This window comes from Amia ocellicauda, chromosome 6, assembly GCF_036373705.1.
Source record: "Amia ocellicauda isolate fAmiCal2 chromosome 6, fAmiCal2.hap1, whole genome shotgun sequence".
Classification (NCBI taxonomy): Eukaryota; Metazoa; Chordata; class Actinopteri; order Amiiformes; family Amiidae; genus Amia; species Amia ocellicauda.
In genome coordinates, this window is record NC_089855.1 from 42,472,615 (window position 1) to 42,491,216 (window position 18,602).

At 44.0% G+C, this 18,602-nt stretch overlaps 2 non-coding genes across 2 annotated transcripts; both read right to left on the reverse strand.

Annotated features, from left to right (window-relative positions):
- Positions 1-8,092: 8,092 nt before the first annotated feature.
- Positions 8,093-8,207, reverse strand: LOC136751920 (U5 spliceosomal RNA). The gene has a single exon (XR_010817107.1). It is a non-coding gene; the product is annotated as a U5 spliceosomal RNA (small nuclear RNA).
- Positions 8,208-16,143: 7,936 nt separating this feature from the next.
- Positions 16,144-16,258, reverse strand: LOC136752020 (U5 spliceosomal RNA). The gene has a single exon (XR_010817202.1). It is a non-coding gene; the product is annotated as a U5 spliceosomal RNA (small nuclear RNA).
- Between the last annotated feature and the right edge of the window lie 2,344 nt (positions 16,259-18,602).

Genomic DNA, 18,602 nt, shown 5'->3' on the forward strand with positions numbered 1-18,602 from the left:
TAATAAAAGACACACGAGTAAACCCAGCAGGGGAGGAAGAAGAGCATACATGCTCTGAGCTGGTGCTCCAGGAGGACCACAGTCGCTTCCTAGAAAACCCCCTCACAGACCCTGACTTGGAACGATATGTTGATGGATCCAGGAAAATAATAGATGGAGTCCCCCACACTGGGTGGGCAGTGGTATTGGATGATAGCACCGTCGTAAAATCTGGATCCCTTCAGGACACTGTTCAGCCCAAGTGGCAGAACTCGTGGTGTTAACTGATTCATTAAAAATAGCGAAAGACATTAAAGTTAACATTTTCACTGACAGTTGCTATGCATTTGGAGTAGTACACGACTATATGGCAACCTGGGAACGTAGAGGGTTTATAACAACAGCAGGAGAAGTAATACAAAATTATGAGTATGTTATAGCCCTAGCTGAGGCAGCACACCTTCCAGAAAAGGTAGCAGTAGTTAAAGTGAAAGCTCAGAGTCTTTCTGATGATGGATGCCCGCGCACCTGTGGGAATCACTTTGCAGACCTAGCTGCAAAAAAGGCAGCAGAGACAGGCAGTCATGTGACGTTAGCAGGATTCCCCTGCTCTAGTAAACTTGCGAGCATCCGAGAACCAGAAACTACTGACCTCGCACAGCTACAGAAAAACTGTGAGGAGGATGAAGTACAAGAGTGGGTTAAGGGAGGTGCAGTGCACTCAGACGAAGTGGCGAAGTCCTAACTTACAATGTGTATTAGCACCCCAGTGTATTAGCTCAACGCTTCTGGACCAGTACCATGGCCCAGCTCACACGGGTCGCAAGGCCATGTTAACTCAATTGCGTGAACACTGGTGGTGGCCTGGCATAGGCAGGGACACTGCGAAGTGGTGTTAACAGTGTATTCCTTGCGCACAAGTAAACCCAGGTAAACCGATCAAAGTCACTAAATCACACCAGCCCCGGCCTTGAGGTCCGTGGGAAAATATTCAAATTGACTTTACAGGACCCCTGACAAAATGTCATGGGAAATCCTATTGCTTGGTAATAATTGACCATTTCACAAAATGGGTTGAGGCTTTCCCCTGCAGGGACTGCTCTGCCATCACTGCAGCACAAGTCCTAGCGACTGAGGTTATTCCCCGATGGGGTGTGCCCCGTCAAATGAACTCAGATCAAGGGACTCATTTCACCGGTAAGGTAATGAAGGAAGCATGTTTACTGCTAGGGGTAAAACAACGATTTCATATACCTTATCACCCTCAGAGTTCAGACTTAGTGTAGCGCACTAACCGGACACTGAAGGAAAGTTTGGCAAAAGCCCTGTTAACTACAGGCAAGGGATGGACAGTAGCACTCCCCGCTGTGCTGTATAAACGTAGAGCGTCACCTAATCGGAGTACTCAGCTTTCTCCATATGAGTTAATGACAGGGAGAGCTATGCAACTCCCTGCTGGCATCTGGGGTCCCAGTGATCCCAGTGCTCCATTCAAAGACTATCTTAAACAGTATGTAGCACAGCTATGTACACACTTAAAAAAACATAGAACACAAGCACATGATCTCCAGTCCCTCAGGGACTTGGAACTCAAAGAGGAAATGCCAACAACACTTCCTGAGGTTGGTTCGCAAGTGATGGTTAAAATAATCCCAAGCAGACCAGGGCTTAGGCCCAAATGGACAGGACCGCATAATGTCCTTCTTTCTACAGACACTTCAGTCTGTATTGACGGACAGGAGGGGGGTACTAGATGGAAACATTGGTCACAAGTAAAAAATTATAATCCAGGAGAACTGTGTACTAAACCTTCATCTTTTCTCATTCCTAGGAAAGCAACAGTTGCAGATTTCCTGAATTTTGAGAGACATTCCCCTAACTGGTAAAGGTTTTGTCCCCCTACAGGTACTAAGAGATAATCCAGCATGAAGACGACTGTGTACACTACAGTATTTGGACTGATCTGCCTGTCCTTAGTTGAATCATGGACAGATTTATCCAAATTACACGCACCTATGCAAATGCCCTTAATAAAACAAAATGTTGGGTTTGTTCCCACATTCCACACGACACTAAGAAAGGGGTTCCAATGATCCCCATTCCATTTCCAGTATTTTCTGATTATTCACAACTTAGAGTTGCCTCTAATGTACGATATGCATATGATTATGCCTTAGGCATCACAGGAGAATGGTACCGAAGATGGATCAGAATAGAAGAGATTTTAAAATGCCATATATTGACTTGGCTCACAGTAACAAAGGATCTGTGTATGTTTCATACTATAACCAAACCATGCAATCCCAATTTATAGGTAATAGCACTTGTAATCACACTGTGGCTATCGATGGTTCTGACTTTAGGTATCAGACTTGTCGATTTTACGCCCCATGGAATGGGACTTATTGGATATGCGGCTTGCGGGCATATTGGGAACTTCCTTGTAAGTTCACAGGTTCTTGTTATTTAGGATTTGTGGTGCCAGCTTTGCGCCACACTGAAGATAAATACCTTCCAGATATAGAACAATTTAGGGGAAGGAGACAGGTTTGCTTCCATACTATTTCCTATGTATGGAGTCGGAAGAGCAATAAAGGAAATCAGATTAGTAGCTGGTATATTAGAAACATTAAGTATTTCTACAACTGAAGTTCTCAGCAATTTAACAACTGAAATAGTGGCTATGCGAACTGTTGCCCTCCAGAACAGGCTAGCTCTAGATTTCCTGCTAGCAGCACAAGGAGGGACATGTGCCATTATAGGGCAGGAATGCTGTACTTACATACCAGATAACTCTGAACACATTGGTAATCTTATAGAGTACATTAGGATAGCAACTACAAAGATACACCAGTCCTCCAGAGGAAAACCCCTCTGGGGATGGCTTGCTGATACCTTTGGTAATCTGGGTATGATTGTGTTACAAGGATTGATATCAGTAGTTAATATTCTGCTATGTCTGTAAGTGACTGTAGTGTCTGTAAATGTATCTGCTATGGTTACAGCTGCAATTAAAACACCCTCGTTGGCAGACTTTCTCTAAATTTCTACTAAACGACACCGTCCCTCACTCGGGAGAAGCAAAACTCACACACCCATTGACACAAATCTTATTCTATCCCCTTGGTTCTGGAGGCTCCATGTGACTGAGGACAAATGGATTTAGTATCAAAGGCAATAAACCTCATGACTCAAGGAAAACCAAAGGATGCATTGGAAAGATACTATTACAAAGGTCACTCAGCTCCATGAGACGCCTTCAGGACATTCTGTACATCCACACTTAGGGGCACACACATATCGCTCTCCCTGACAGCAGGGACACCCTTACACTCGCCGTACACACATATACACCTCACGGGGAAGGGTTGGGATGAAGGAGCTGAAATCCTCAATCAAGAAGCGTCAAATCTTCCTAACCCCTAAGGGGATTTACTTGTAACTGACAAACATAACTTTTTGGCTTCTTTCCGCTTTGCTCTATTGCCAAACAGCAGGGAATGAAGACACTGTATAAGAAGTTGAAGAAAGTGTTTTGTGATAATTATATAATGTTTTATATTAATACTAGCATTAGAAATAGTTTTGTATATAGACTGAGCAGATTAGAATTAGCAGGACAAGTAAAGGGTCAACAAGGTCGATTTGTTAGAAACTCCTGTCAGTAATGAAAGATTACACAGTGCCGAAATAGCCTACAGATGTCTGCTGTGAATTTGTTTATGACTTAATCATTTCTCCAGATAGGGAGGAATTGTTTTTGTTAAAGAGCGATTGACACTAGGTAAATGACGACCGTGGGATCGCATCTTCCTAGTGCACATCAAAGACGGACATCTGCTTTGGATCCATCACCTCTTCACGGAAGGACAGATCGTAAAACGGACCCGGACCTGTATCTTCTGATTGGATGAACGGCCATAAGATGTTACGTCATTTTTCCTATAAAGTTGTACTCATGTCTGTAAACATTAAGCCTCACTGAAGGAATTATTTCTGACAGTGGAGCTTCCGAGCGGCTCGATTAAAGTTCTGTTTGCTTTGTCTCCACGACTCTCCACTTATTTCAGACTCGGTTCTACAGGGTGAATGTGGAGTCCATTGTTCCAGATTTAAAACAGTTTGTTAACTCGGCACAAGCTCTGTTGCGGGGCTCTGCGGAGCTTGAGAATCCGGAAAGGTTTAGATTGAGAAAACTAGAAAAAAAACTAGAAAACAGTGTTGCCCTGGAGGGCCTGAACAACGGAAAGGCTCCAGGACTGGACGGGCTGCTGGTGCAGTTCTTATAAGACTCTGTGGCCAGTACTGGGGATGGACTTACTCAGTGTGTGTGAAGAGGGTGTGCTGGACGGTGAGCTGCCATTGAGCTGCAGGAGGGCAGTACTTACACTGCTCCCTAAAAAGGGTGATTTATGTTAAATCTCCAACTGAAGACCTGTGTCATTGTTGTGCTGTGACTTTAAGATCTTGTCAAAGGCCCTTGCCAACCGTCTCAATCCAGTTATGGGATCCCTAGTGCACCCAGATCAGACTTATTGTGTCCCACAGCACTCTATATTTGATCATATTTTTTTGGCGAGGTACCTGATGTCGGCATCCAGGTTGTTTGGCTTTCAAGCAGGTTTGATCTCCTTGGATCAAAAAAAAGCATGTGATCGTGTGGATCATAAGTATTTGTTCCATAACTTGGAAGCTTTTGGTTTTGGCCCTAATTTCTTGGCACTGATTAAATGTTTGTATAATAATGTTTTTAGTGTGTTAAAAATCAATGGCGGGTTGAGTACCCCATTTCCAGTGCAGAGAGGGATTAGACAAGGCTGCTTGATATCGGGAATGCTGTATTCCTTGTCCATAGAGCCTCTCTTGCACACGCTGAGGACTGTGTTGACTGGTCTGAGCATCCCGTCCTGCAGTGTGGTGTGTGTTCGGTTGTGTGCATATGCAGACGATGTGTGTGTGTGTGTGTGGTGGGGGACTGGGACGTTGTGCTTTTGGAAGAGAGATATGGGCAGGTGTCATCAGCAAGAGTTAATTGGATGAAGAGCAGTGCGGTGCTGCTCTGGGAGTTGGGGGGCGGAAGCCCCTGGGTTTGCAAGCTGGGCTGCAGTGGAGTTGTGGGGAGTTAAAGTGTCTGGGGGTGTTCCTGGGGGGAGAGAAAGCAAAGCAGAGGAACTGGCAGAGGATAGAGGAGCAAGTACAGGAGAGGTTGGGGCGCTGGCGATGGCTGCTCCCCCAGCTCTCGTACAGAGGGAGGGTGCTGGTCATTAATAATCTGGTGGCTTCAAGCTGTGGCACAGGCTAGTGTGTGGAGCCGCCAGCAGGTGTGCTCACCAGACTCCAGAGGATCCTGCTCCATTTCTTTTGGGACGGGCTGCACTGGATCAGGCAGAGTGTGGTTTGTCTGTCAGTAGCAGAAGGTGGGCAGGGACTTTTAGACCTGACCAGCAGGGTGGCAGTGTTCAGGTTACAGACAGTTCGAAAGCTGCTGTTCTCAGAGGCTGTAGCTGGACAGGCAGTTGTTTGTGACAGACATGTCTCAGTTGGATCTCAGAGGGGTTCCACTTTTTTACCGTTGTGTTTTGAAAGCGTGGTGGCTAGTGCGGGTGCGAAGAGACATGGAGAGGTTGGGGGCTTATTGGCTTTTGAGAGAGCCGTTGCTGTGTAACCCTGCACTGCGGCTCCGTGTGTTGGAGTCTCAGGGCTTGCACAGCAGGCTGGTTAAGGCAGGTGTGACCAGGCTGGGGCAGGTTGTGATGGGGAGGGGGGGTGGCTAGATGAGTGTGGAGGCCTTGGCAGGAAGGCTGCAGGTGCACTCAGTGCGAGTGGTAGGGGTGTTGCTGTCTCAGTAGAGTGTGGCCCTGCAGGAGTAGGGGCTGGGTGTACAGGGGGAGGTTTGGATGGGCAGCAATGAATCCGATAGACAGAGGCTTTTCATTGAGCTGAAGCTTTCCCCTTCCATGTGGCTCAGGCAGGATAGGCCAGATCTGATTTTACAGATGAAGGAAGTCTCCGATGTTGTTTTCTCTAGTGCCAATAATAAGACGCTGTATCAATTTGTATTGAAAACGACTCATTTTGCACAGTTAAAAGATGTCCCTGATTCACCCTGGAGAGGGAAGCTGCTATTTGAGAGTGCAGTTCGCCCAGCTTGGGGAACCTTGTATACAGCCCCCCTGAATAAGAGAGCTGGGGATTTACACTGGCACTTAGCAGTGAATTCCTTTCTGTCCATTATTGATCATGATGTGACTGATGCCTGTGTGTTTTGTGGTCAAACGAAAACTGTTGCTCACCGTTATTTAGACTGTAATAGATTACAACCTTTATTTCTATGGTTAAAAGTTATTTTTTCAACTCTCATTGTGTTTCTCTCCAAGGGTGTTTGTGTTCGGTATAAGTGCTATTGTTCAACTGAAAGTCAAGGTCAAGTTAACCAATTTTTTGATAGGGCAAAAAGAGTAGGAAACGGAAATTGAGTGGCCATGTGTTTTGTGAGGTTTTGACTGTTTTTAAAATTAGTGTAGCTGTACAAATCACTGTCGATTATGAATACCACAAAACAATGTGTAGTGTGGATGAGTTTGAGAAGGTATGGTGCCTTGATAGGGTTCTCTGCCTGGTTAGGAATGAGGGTTTGTTTTAAAATATATAAAGAGTGATGTCTGTTCTGTTTTTATGGTAATTGGATAGTTGTTTAACAGCTGCATTTTTTCGAGGCTGCATTGTTTTTATTATTTAATGCTTTTTGTAGATTTTGTGTGTTGAATGATGCACTTTTGTAATAAAGTACATTTTAAAGTTAAAAAAAGTATCTCTCTCTCTCTCTGTCTCTGTCTGTCTCTCTCTCTCTCTCTCTCTGTCTCTCGCTCTGTAGATGCATCATAGGGAACATATGTAACAATCTCTCTTTTTGTTTTCCAAAAATGTGAATGAACGTATTCCAAGTGGGTTTTGCCTTGGTTGGAAACGTTTTAAGATTATTAATGAAGTGTAAAGTGGATTTGTCTCAATTCTCCATAGTTTTCAATGTATGTGCCATTCAGTAGCATTCATGTTACAGATGTGTCCTATGCAGTGATAGGGTCAACAAAATGTCAGTAAAACTTTATTTTAGCATTTATGGAGGAAGAAATGCAAATAGAGGGTCCTCACTAATTATCTAATTTATCAACAACGTTTAAAATTAGGTCTTGCGAAGCTGCAGAAAATGCTGTATACTCGTATGTGTGTTCAAACACCAGCTGCTAAAGTCTGATAGCTTTTGAAGACTCTGTATAGGACATTGAAGAAAGTGTTTTGTGATAATTATATAATGTTTTATATTAATACTAGCATTAGAAGTAGTATTGTTTACAGACTGAGCAGATTAGATTTAACAGGACAAGTAAAGGGTCAACAAGGTTGGTTTGTTAGAAACTCCTGTCAGTCATGAAAGATTACACAGTGCCGAAATACCCTACAGCTGTCTGCTGAGAATTTGTTTATGACTCAATCGTTTCTCCAGATAGGGAGGAATTGTTTTTGATAAAGAGCGATTGACAATAGGTAAATGATGACCGTGGGATCGCATCTTCCTAGTGCACATCAAAGACGGACATCTGCTTTGGATCCATCACCCCTTCACGGGAGGACAGATCGTAAACGGAGCCAGACCTGTATCTTCTGATTGGATGAACGGCCATAAGATGTTATGTCATTTTTCCGATAAAGTTGTACTCATGTCTGTAAATATTAAGTCTCACTGAAGGAATTATTCCTGACATGGGGCTTCCGAGCGGCTCGATTAGAGTACTGTTTGCTTTATCTCCGATACTTCTCCACTTATTTCTAAGACGGTTCAACACACACAGCCAGCAAGACACACAGAGCTAGCCAGCTCAGCGATTTCATCACGAACCTCTCTCTGAGCTGACTGCTATGACATCACAGAGCACGTGCATTCCGTTGCTTGCCGTCTGTCAACCACTCAGTCACTGCCAGCCAGACTGCCTGGCTGGCTGGATGGGGGGGCTGTTTGCTGCTGCTGCGTACCTTAGCAAGCTTATTTGCTTTCCTCCTCCTTCGCCCACATGCCCACCTATGCCCGATCTACTGTTCACCTGGATCACAGCTCCGTCCCAACAAGGCAGAGCCTCCCAAGAATGGTACAAACTCATCCACGTTCCCCTCCATGGAAAGCTTTAGCAAAAGGCAAAAGCATTATAAGTAATGAAAAGGAACCCGAGTCCAAGACGCTTCCAACCAGCCATACATATTTGTGTGTATTAAAGATCACATTTTGTTACATTTTGTTTTTCTGTACTTTATTACATCTTATTGTGATTTATAATTGTATTGTTTATTTTCCATATATATGTATGTATGTATGTATGTTTGCATGTCCAATTGCTTTCACAATACAAATGCACTGATTGAGAGAGAGAGAGAGAGAGAGAGAGAGAGAGAGAGAGAGAGAGAGAGAATGAGAGAGAGAGAGAAATGTGTGCAAATATCTATGCATATTCCAATGTTTGCTGCAGGACTTACAGATTGAGTGAGGGGGTCAATATGTTTGATTCAGAACTAACCACTGATTCCTCAATTTTGTATTTGAGTAGAAGTGAAGAAACACAGCAATAATAATCAGCCCCGAGGCGACTGTGTTTCTAAACCCTATTTAACATCACAATCAAACTCATTCCACGTCTACACACAGCACAGATACATTGTAAAAACCAAACAAAAAACACAAAATCACATGTAGAAAACCAGAAACGAACATACAAGTATACGAATATGCTAAGATCAGCCTTTTATTTGTATTTATTTGTATTGATGCATTAAGGGATTTACACCGATTTGCTATTTCAGACACTTTCACTGTATTGACTAAAATACAGGATTAGTTCACATGCATTCGTCACCATGCACACAGTTCACATTTTCATTCATTTTGTGGCGTATCTTTACTTTTATTCTTATTTAAAAAACAATTGGCTAGCCTATTGAATATGGATGCGACTGTTTTGTTGGTTTTTGCGGCACAATTGTGGGCAGATCAATAAACTGTTGGACCATCTCAGGTGATGTTAATGCTTTGATGGGATATTGTGCTTATTGATGAAGTCTGTGATTAAGGTCTAAAATCACTGTTGCATTGTCCCTGTTGCCAGACACACAGCAATGCTCCTATGTTTTGAAAGTCACCCTGGATAAGAGCGTCTGCTAACAAATACTGTGCTAAGAAAATGAATTTATTCATGCACAAACCAACCCGGGACACATGACTCGTAGGGGCACTGGATTCAGCGTGACACCGGACCAGATAATGACCATTTCATTAACAAACAACATATCTGTCCAATCTACACTCACCTAAAGGATTATTAGGAACACCATACTAATACTGTGTTTGACCCCCTTTCGCCTTCAGAACTGCCTTAATTCTACATGGCATTGATTCAACAAGGTGCTGAAAGCATTCTTTAGAAATGTTGGCCCATATTGATAGGATAGCATCTTGCAGTTGATGGAGATTTGTGGGATGCACATCCAGGGCACATCCAGGGGGTGCTAAATGTCCTCTATGTAAATTAGATAGTCAACTCAGTCTAATTTACATGGGAACATTTGTGTTGCCCAAAATGGTGCATTATGGAAGTTGCATGCAGTTTCTGTGTTTTTTTTTCCCTCTCTACATAATGGAAAACCTGCATAATTTCTTATTCCAGACTCTTCTCTTTTAAAAATAATTGCTTATTTACAAAAATTAGAACAGAAATAACTATTTAGAAGAATTATAGCTTTTTTTAATAATTATGTAATTACATACTGTATATATATATATAATTATCAATTATAAAATTTGGTAAATGTTAAATAGAAGATTTAATGTAAAGGTTTTTAAATGTCATCTTTACTTAAAGAGGAAACCGATATGAATGTGTGCAGTGCATACTCTTGATAGTACAGTAAAGGAGCGTACAGTACACCAGACTGACGGATAACAGTAATGGCTGTTATGTTTTTTGATTGGATAACAGAATTTATTTAAATATAAGCAATGGACAGTTCCTTTGTAGCCACTGGTAGCCTCTGGTAGCCCCTGGTAACCTTGTCTGTATGTCCAGAAGACCAAAAGGGACCTGTCCTCTTATCGGTTCCTAGCCAAATTCGAAGGGACCCCCACTTCATAATTACATTATCATAAAGCACCCAAGTCATGGTGGTGGCAAAATGCTATTGGTTGGAAGAAAACCTTATAAAAGGGAAAACAAAGAGAATTTGAGTTCTCTTAACTTCTTCATCCTGCAACGAGACACAAGAGAGAGCTGGAGGGAGACAGAGAGAGACACATTGCTTCCTGCCTGACCAGACTGGCCTATAAGCTGTACTGTGAGGAGAAAGAAGAAAATGGGTATTATCTGTAATCAAGCAGAAGCTTAATATTACTTATTTTCAGTAATATAATTGAATGATATTAGTTTCCTATTTTTGTCAAAATAAATGATTATTGCACATCTGTGACTTGACCACATCTTCCCTCTAAAAAGAATCTTAAAAGAGAACCAATTGACCTATGAGTTTTCAGTTCAACTATTTATTTAGATTGACTGAAATAACGAGCATTGCTTATTGTTTATTAACAATTATAATTGCTCGGTTATTTGGCTTCACGGCTGTGCTGTCACCACCGTTGTTATTATTGTCTGTGTCTATTTGTGTTATAAGTTATTATCTTTGATAGCTAATCCGACTCTGTTCCGTCCGCGCTCCGGGGCTCCGGTGTGCTTCGGTTTCGGCTACAAATTGCACACTTTCAAAATAATAGTTTTGTTTATTGTAGCGTAAGGTACACTTATAAATTTCAATTCAAGAAGTGAATTTATAGTATCACCTTATCACGAATCCTGGAATCTTGTAGAACTCAATTTCTGTAATAATTGGACGCAGACTCCAATTCCAAAGATATAAATTGTCAAATTTATTCAAAAACAAAGACTAAATGTAGCACTACACCAATTATACAAAAGGGCAAAACTAATTAACATTCATCTCTAGATCAACAACTCAAAGACAAATCACTTCCTTGACCAAATCAAAGACCATGTGATCGCATATGATATCACACAAATGGTTAAACAAAAAAGGTTATAAACACATTGACCACAATACCAGTTAGTAAGACGAAGGTGAGTCTCTCATTAGTATTGTTAGTCAGACATTAAATAACTACGCAGGATAGTATTTATGTCAGGTAACTTCTCGTTATATATATATATCAGTCTCATTTACGTAGGTGCCGAGAAAGATCCTATCATTACTTGTTACCACAATTTCGCTTAACTGATTATTATTCAATGATTAAGGATAGGCAGGGCCACCTATAATCTGGTGTCTATTAACTTGTGTCAATTTCAGACTAAACAGTTAAACAGGAATGAGAAGATATTTCTCGGCGTTGACAGATTTTATTTCTAAAATTATCAACAAAACAGTTTAATGCAACACACATTTTTATTGAAGAAAACTTAATGATATTACACATTCTAGAGTTATGAATCACAGATTAACATTTCTAATTTATTTCTCAAATGTCATGAATCATGAACTCCAAACTGTTAAACTTATCTGAACTTCGTCGCAGAGAGGCCTCTCTGGCTTCGGGCTCAGATAACAGCACACGGCACGAGGTCCGTGTGGTTTGGAACAAAGGCAGTCCGGTTCGGCTTTGTCCAAGAACTTCCACTCAGTCGATGCACCTGGAAGTCGGGGTTTCTCGAATGTAGAGTCTTTTCCAAACCGATTTTCCAGTGGTTTGAAGGCTCCAAGGTTGTGCACAAAATCTTCTTTGTATGCAGGGTTTCCATCATAGTTACTTGAAGACAAAGTCTTTGAGGAAAGCAGGGCCCTGTTCGTTCCAAGGATCGAGTTTCTTAAGACTCAGTAGCTATTTAAATGACTGACACTTTCGTATACAGTCGACGTGTCCAGCTGTAAAAACTCCACTGATCAGGTGGGCACAGGCGGGCAGCGCAGTCTGTCAAATTCTTTATTTGATAAAGTCCTTTAAAAGAATTCCTCGTATGGCTCAATCTCCTTCTCCCAGTTTAACTCTTCTGTTGCCGGCAAAGACTTAGTTGGTTTCTGGTTCTGGTTCAGGTTGAGCTGTGGCAGCGAGTTTCTGGTTCAGGTGAGAGAGAGAGAGAGAGAGAGAGAGAGAGAGAGAGAGAGAGAGAGAGAGACCGTGTGCTGTTCTGTATACGCCTGTCAGATCAATAGGTGATTGGTTCTTGAGTTTGTGAGATTGGATTTCCAGTTCAAAGAGTTATATTACCTACAGGCCCACTTCTCCAGACATCCCGCAGCAGGATTCCAAACTATTTGGCCTATTCTTGGTGCCATCCTCCCCAAAACTATCACTTTGATGTAAACCAGTTCCAAGCTGATGAGTTAAGAAAATCTGATAACTGTGGGGGGAAAGGTCAGTGCTTCAGCTCAGAGCTAAAATGCTCTTATAAAAATACACCCAACATAATGCTACAGTGTTTATTAATATCTATGCCCCCAATGCTGTGAGAGACAGACTGTCAGTGTTTCCGGTGCTCAGCAAAGCGCTGGCAGACTGTGGGGCTGAGGAGATCCTGGTTTTGGGGGGGTGTTTGGAACTGTACTGTGGACTATAGATTAGATAGGAATCATTTGGAGCCCAGTCCACAGTCGACAAAACAGCTGGAAGGTATTACACAGTTGCACAATCTGGTCGATGTCTGGAGGAATGCCAACCCAAAGGTGAAACAGTACACCTGGGTGAGGCCGGGTTCTAGCATTATGTCGCTAGCCAGGCTGGATAGATTTTATATCTTTACACATCATGTCAATCTGATCGGTGGCTGCCATATCACCCCCACCTGACCACTGATCACTGTCTCATCACTGTGAGTGTCACCCTGCCTCCTGTCCGGCTGCGCAGTGCCTACTGGCTTTTCAACAATAGTTTGCTGCAGGACAGGATTTTTTGTAATTCTTTTATTTTCTTTTGGCAGAGATCAGAGCGCCCTAGGTTTGCCTCCCTGAGACAGTGGTGGGACATTGGCAAGGTTCAGACCAGGCTCTTCTGCTAGAAGTACACTGAGCATAGGACTGACAGCTTGAATTAATGTATGAAGGAGTTAGAAGGAGAGATTCAGGTGCTCCACCGAGCCTTGGACGCTGGAGATTCGGGGGCATTAGAGGACCTTAAAGCTATGCAGCAGGCATTGACAGAGCTGCTGGGGACGTGGGCTCGAGGGGCAATGGTGCGCTCGCAGTTCCAGAGCCTGACACAGATGGATGCGCCCATCAAGTTCTTTTTTGGGCTGGAATGCAGGCAGCAGCAGAGCAGGGTGATGCTCAGCCTGAGGACGGCTGAGGGCTGCGTGCTGCAGGATGGGCAGGAGATGTGTACTCATGCCGCCCAATTCTATAGGGAGCTGTACTCCGCAGAGCCGGGCTGCCTGGAGCAGCAGCAGCAGTTTCAGCAGGGTCTGACTAAGGTCCCACAGGATGGGGTCAAGGGGCTGGAGGCCCCACTAACCCTAGCAGAGCTGACCTGCGCAATGCAAGAGCTCAATAAGGGCTGGGCACCGGGACTAGATGGGCTCACTGCAGAGTTTTTCTCCGAGTTTTGGGCTGAGCTGGGCCCGGACCAGCTCTCAGCGCTGCAGGAGGGCCTGTGAGCTGGGCTGCTGCCCATTAGCTGCCGTAGAGCTATTCTGACTCTGCTGCCCAAGAAGGGGAATCTGTCCTCCATTGTGAACTTGAGGGCAGTGGCGCTGCTGTGTCAGGTCTATAAGATCCTGTCTAAGGCTCTGGCTAAGTGGCTCAGAGACATCATGCCGAGAGCTGAGAGCAGTTGGTGTCTGCCCGCGGTTCGTAGAATTTATTCAGCTGCTGTACTGTCGTGTGTTTAGTGTGCTGAGGATTAATGGTGGCCTGTCCATCTCTTGTCACCCAGAGCAGGCGGTCAGGGTGTCGGCCTATGCTGCTGAGACACACAGTCTGGCCAGCGAGACTTCCAGTTCATTGTGGGAGTGTCTGGACTAGTTCAGCAGGGCCACCTCAGCCAGGGTCAACTGGGGCAAGAGCAGCGCTCATCTGGTTGGGGTGTTGGAGGTTTCTGCCCACCCTGCCCTCTCTGCGGGGCTGCATTGGTCTCACTCGGGACCTCGGGTGCTGGGTGTGACTTTGGGGGAGACGCAGGAGAACTGGGCTGGCCTGCTGGAGAGGGTACAGGGCAGGTTGAGGGCATGGCACTGGCTGCTGCCCCAGCTCTCCTTTAGGGGGAGAGCAATTGTTATTAATATCTTGGTGGCCTCCATGCTCTGTCACATTTATGCCTGTCTGGACCCCCCAGCGGCCCTGGTGTCCCAGATACAGACCCTGCTCCTGGATTTCTTCTGGGACAGGCTGCACTGGGTGCGCAAAACAGTGCTGTACCTGCCTTTCGGCTGCAGGCAGCTTAGAGGCTCCTGTACCCTCAAGATCCCCAGTGTCTCCCGTCCTGGACACTTGTTATGACAGACACATGTTTTTACTTAAGACACCTCCCCATATACTTCCTTCACTGCCTGTTTTTTATCATACAGTTTTCGAGGTATGGCAGCGCTTCTCCCTTGGTAGGGAACTGGGGGGCAGCAGTCTGTATTGGCTGTTAGAGGAGCTACTGCTGTGGAACCCCCGTTTTAGCTGTCCACTCCTGCTCTCCAGCAGCCTCAGATCAGTCCTGCTTAAGGTCGACGTGATCCGGCTGAGGGATTTGTTGGATTTTAAAAGGGGACAGTGGGTTGGTGCCGACAGTCTGGCTGCCAGGCTGGGTATGCGGTCATTGAGAGTCGTAACCAGATTTCTCTGGGCAGTACAGAACGCCCTTCCCATAGGCGCTGTGGAGCGGCTTTTCCAGGCTCTCACGCATCACTGCTGGCCCTAGGACCCTGACACCGTCTTTCCCCTTGTTTGTCTGTGTCTCTCAGTCCCCCCTAGCTCATCAGGCCGCATCTGTCGCATCACAGTCTCTGTAGTATGTCTGTCTCCACAGGTCAGCGTCAGCAGCTCTATCAACTCAGTGTGAGGGAGCTGCACCATCAGCAGCTGCAGCCCTTCCCTGACACCCCCTGGAGGGAGCACCTGGCTCTGGGGGAAGATGCCTGCCCGGCCTGGAGGAGCCTGAACAAGCCCCCGCTTCTGCATGGCTTCTGCATGGCGTCATCGCAACAAACTCTTTTGCACATACACTGGACCCCCGAGTGAGCGACACCTGCCCCTACTGCGGGGAGAGAGAGACACTTTTTCACTGTTTCTGCCACTGCCCTAGATTAGAGCTGCTGTTCACTGCACTGGAGAGCCTGTTCAAGCAGCTGGGCCTCCTTTTCTCACGCACTGTGTTTATTTTGGGAGTCCAGTACAAGCAGCGCCACAGACATGTTTGTCAGTTAGCAAACTTTCTAGTGGGGCAGGCTAAACTGGCTAATCCTGAGCAGTAGGAGAAGTCAGACTGACCGCGTGCAGCAACAGTGCGCACTCTCCCTCTTCAGGTCTCTCGTAAGCTCCAGAGTGCGACTGGATTACAATTTCTACAGTCTGACGGGAGACCTGGACGCTTTTCTGCAGATGTGGGCGATCGGGGCGGCCATCTGTGCCATTCACTTTGGACATTTAAACCAACTGGTTTAATTCATTTGAATCTTTTATTGGTAGCACGTGTGTAGTGGTTTTTGGAATAGGCTGTGTCTTTATGTCAGGAGTTTTTTTCATGTCTTTTATGTGTTTCTAGTTTGTTTTTAATGTTTTGTTAGTTTTTCTTTTGTAAAATAAAGGTGTTAAAAATAAAAAATCTCTCTCTCTCTCTCACACACACAGACACACATAGACAAAGCCAGCAAGACACACAGAGCCAGCCAGCTCAGCGATGACATCACGAACCTCTCTCTGAGCTGACTGCTATGACATCACAGAGCACGTGCATTCCGTTGCTTGCCATCTATCAACCACTCAGTCACTGCCAGCCAGACTGCCTGGCTGGCTGGATGGGGGGGCTGTTTGCTGCTGCTATGTACCTTAGGAAGCTTGTTTGCTTGACCGGCCTTCCTCCTCCTCCGCCCACATGCCCACCTATGCCCGATCTGCTGTTCACCTAGATCACAGCTCCGCCCCAACAAGGCAGAGCCTCCCAAGAATGGTACAAACTCATCCACACTCCCCTCCATGGAAAGCTTTAGCAAAAGGCAACAGCGTTATAAGTAATGAAGAGGAACCCGAGTCCAAGACGCTTCCGACCAGCCATACATATTTGTGTGTATTAAAGATCACATTTTATTACATTTTGTTTTTCTGTACTTTATTACATCTTATTGTGATTTATAATTGTATTGTTTATTTTTCATATGTATGTATGTATGTATGTATGTATGATTGCATGTCCAATTGCTTTGACAATCCAAATGCACTAAATTGAGAGACAGAGAGAGAGAGAGAGAGCGAGAGAGAGAGAGAGAGAGAGAGAGAGAGAGAGAGTACTAGGGCACATCTGTAACATAAACTAGGGAACATTCGTATCATGCTTAGGGAACCTTTGTGACATACTAAAAGGACATACTGGTAAGATGTTGGGCACATTTGAAACAATAGAAATGGCATTTGGTTATTTATTAGGGACATTTATACCAGGCTGAGCAAATATCTATGCATATTCCAATGTTTGCTGCAGGACTTACAGATTGAGTGAGGGGGTCAATATGTTTGATTCAGAACTAACCACTGCTTCCTCAATTTTGTTTTAAACATAATTTAAAAGAAAAGTGGGCTATACATTGGTTTGGAAAAAAGTATTGGCTACAGTTATGATGCCTACTTCAGTGTTCATATGCACACAGTTTCTGAGGTCTGGACCACTGCACAGTAGTCCCTGGAGTTGTAGTCCAGACCACTGCAATATTCGTGCTGAAGTGATCTGGATCACCACGCAATGGCCGAAGGACCACTGCAAACTTGGATTTCAATGTTTTTGTGTAATCCATGTTGCAATAGCACCTACCATGTTCCTTTGTGGTGAGCTGGTAAATTCTGTTCTGGGAAAACCACAATCCTGCAGGTTTAATAAGTCTCTCTACACATCAGTCCCTGAGTAACTTCAAAATTTTTTAATTTTGACCAATTAAGCCCAAGAATTGAGTCAATTAAGTTGTCATGGACTACCCAGTAAAGACGTGAACTCACGACTAGGTCACACTGTGTGCTCTCCAGAGCAGACATTGCACTGAGCTCAGTGTGAGCTCACTTATCACTTTTCCACCGACATGGTGCCGGTGCTGGAGCCAGAGCCGCTGCTCGGCCTGGGATCCAGCTGATCTTTTTGTGAACCGGCTTGCATTTCCACCGGTCTTGGAATCGAACGCTGACGTCACTGGATGTGGCGACTGCGTTTCTAAACCCTATTTAACATCACAATCAAACTCATTCCGCGTCTACACACAGCACAGATACATTGTAAAAACCAAACAAAAAACTCGAAATCACATGTAGATAACCAGAAACGAACATTCAAGTATACGAATATGCTAAGATCAGCCTTTTATTTGTTTTCATTTTTATTGATGCATTAAGGGATTTACACCGATTTGCTATTTCAGACACTTTTACTGTATTGACTAAAATTGATGAGAATAATTAACATGAATTAACTTACTGTTGAAGATGTAACCCTTACCCAGTGGCTAACTCTAACTCTATGTTACAAATTTTCCCTAAACACTTATTTTACAAGATCAATAAAAAATCTTTAGGAATTTTAAACTTTTAAAGATACACATAGGTAATACCAATGTGCTTTAACAATGCCGAAAATAATAATGCATTTATCTTTAATAGTAAAGATATATAATGTATATAAAGTATAGAATAATGTATATATATATATATATATATATATATATATATATATATATATATATATAAGCGGTTTCCAAACCGAATATAGATCTGAAACTTTCAGACAAACCATGAAAAATGGAATGTAAACATTTACACTTTTTAACAATTCTATACACTCACCTAAAGGATTATTAGGAACACCATACTAATACTGTGTTTGACCCCCTTTCGCCTTCAGAACTGCCTTAATTCTACGTGGCATTGATTCAACAAGGTGCTGAACGCATTCTTTAGAAATGATGGCCCATATTGATAGGATAGCATCTTGCAGTTGATGGAGATTCGTGGGATGCACATCCAGGGCACGAAGCTCCCGTTCCACCACATCCCAAAGATGCTCTATTGGGTTGAGATCTGGTGACTGTGGGGGCCAGTTTAGTACATTGAACTCATTGTCATGTTCAAGAAACCAATTTGAAATGATTTGACCTTTGTGACATGGTGCATTATCCTGCTGGAAGTAGCCATCAGAGGATGGGTACATGGTGGTCATAAAGGGATGGACATGGTCAGAAACAATGCTCAGGTAGGCCGTGGCATTTAAACGATGCCCAATTGGCACTAAGGGGCCTAAAGTGTGCCAAGAAAACATCCCCCACACCATTACACCACCACCACCAGCCTGCACAGTGGTAACAAGGCATGATGGATCCATGTTCTCATTCTGTTTACGCCAA